The sequence below is a fragment of the Microtus ochrogaster genome, chromosome 7 (assembly GCF_000317375.1).
Source record: "Microtus ochrogaster isolate Prairie Vole_2 chromosome 7, MicOch1.0, whole genome shotgun sequence".
NCBI classification, from domain to species: domain Eukaryota; kingdom Metazoa; phylum Chordata; class Mammalia; order Rodentia; family Cricetidae; genus Microtus; species Microtus ochrogaster.
In genome coordinates, this window is record NC_022014.1 from 63,013,757 (window position 1) to 63,015,574 (window position 1,818).

The 1,818-nt window shown below is 45.4% G+C and overlaps 1 pseudogene; it reads left to right on the top strand.

The window, feature by feature from the left end:
* Nucleotides 1-351: 351 nt before the first annotated feature.
* LOC101991631 lies at nt 352-786 on the top strand (annotated as a pseudogene).
* Nucleotides 787-1,818: the final 1,032 nt, after the last annotated feature.

Sequence of the window (1,818 nt, forward strand, 5' to 3'; positions counted from 1 at the left end):
CTCCTCAGATTTCCGTGCGGATGCCTGTCTCACGTCACTGAGGTGCCTGCTCAGGCTTTCTTCACAAAGCGCGTTTCCTGAGCATGGCTCCTTAGACAACATCTGTCTATCCACTCCTTTTAGTTTTTGCTCAAATCATTGATTACCATCTCACATTATTTTATAGTTGTTATTAATTTAATCTTTTTAGGGGAGGGGATGAGTGGCTGAGGGAGGGTATAGCGTGGTGCTTGCCTAGCATTTGCAAAGCTCTTGGTTCAGTCCCTAGCAGGGTACAAAGAACAGTCAAAAGAAAGAGGGGCTGGGGGTGGTCTCCTTTGGCAACGGAGGCCTTCGCGCTGCCCCGTGGCGATGCCGCGAGGGCGCGGTGGCGGTGGTGGGCGCCAGGTCCCCGCCTCGTCCGCGCCCTTGGCGAGCCCCAGCTACTACGAAACGGTGGGCCAGCTCCAGCAGGCGCTGCGGGAAAGTGAAAAGAAGAGATTCGACCTGGAAGACAAGCTTTATGAATACAATAAGTCTGATAAGTTCAGAGCTAAGCTGAAATGTGCAAAACTAAAGAAATACCTGAAGGAAATCTGTGAATCTGAAAGGAGGGCTCATCTCCGAAACCAAGGATATTGAAAGAAGTTCGAGTGTGTCCAGACTTATGTTGAACATTTGACCACAAATTCAGAGAAGCTTCAGAAACTGAAGACTGAATATGAGGCCGAGATGAAGAAGATGCACCTCCTGTTGAAAGACAGCTTGGGGAAGGTGAAGCCAGAGAAAAGTTCCCCGAAATTTTAAGAAGTGGAAGGTGGATGGTGCAGGAAAAGGAAGAACAAAGCAGAAACCGGAGAGGATAGATCTACTGCCAGGTCATAGCTACACAGCAGTAGAAGGACACAGACAAGCTAGTCTTTATAGCAGATTCTTAAATACTGAACACATGTGCCTTCTTTTCACAGTATGTCTGCCTCTTATAAGCCTTTGAAGTCCTTATTCTGGTGCAGTATCAACAATAATGAAGAACTGGGAGTTCTCCCTGACTCAGAAACTGCTCTGAGAAGACTCAGAACTTACAGTTTTTCCTGTTTTGAAGATTATTTTTAAAAGAAAAGAAATATGTGTCTCAGAATCTAGTGATAACAAATGAAAAAGCTGCCAAGCAAAGTCTTGACTTTGTATGTATAGGTTGCTCCCAACTTTTCTTGGTTATAAATGATCTATACATGAACTTGTGTGAAATATGATTAATACAAACTCAGAGAGAGAAATTGGGGTTCAACTTGAAGATCCGAAAAGTAAAGCAGCCAGCCATTGGCTCTTAGCTCCACCTCAGTTCGAAAATGACAATCCTGCCGGGCAGTGGTGGCGCACGCCTTTAATCCCAGCACTTGGGAGGCAGAGGCAGGCGGATCTCTGTAAGTTCGAGACCAGCCTGGTCTACAAGAGCTAGTTCCAGGACAGGCTCCAAAACCACAGAGAAACCCTGTCTCGAAAAACCCAAAAAAAAAAAAAAAAAAAAGGAAAATGACAATCCTGCCTCCAGGAATCTCAGAATGAGACTGTACCCAAGAGACTGTACCCAAGAGCTGTCTTCTCCCGTTTTATAATCCTCTTTAGTTCTGGGATTAAAGGTGTGTACCACTATCACCTGGCAAACTAATGTATATGCTGGGATTAAGGTGTGTGTATTGCTGCCTGGTCTAGAAGGCTGGCCAATATTTACTTTTCTGATCCTCAGGCAAGTTTTATTTATTAAAATATAAGTGAGGAGGCAGAGGCAGGTGGATCTCTGTGAGTTCAAGGCCAGCCTGGTCTACAAGAGCTAGTGCC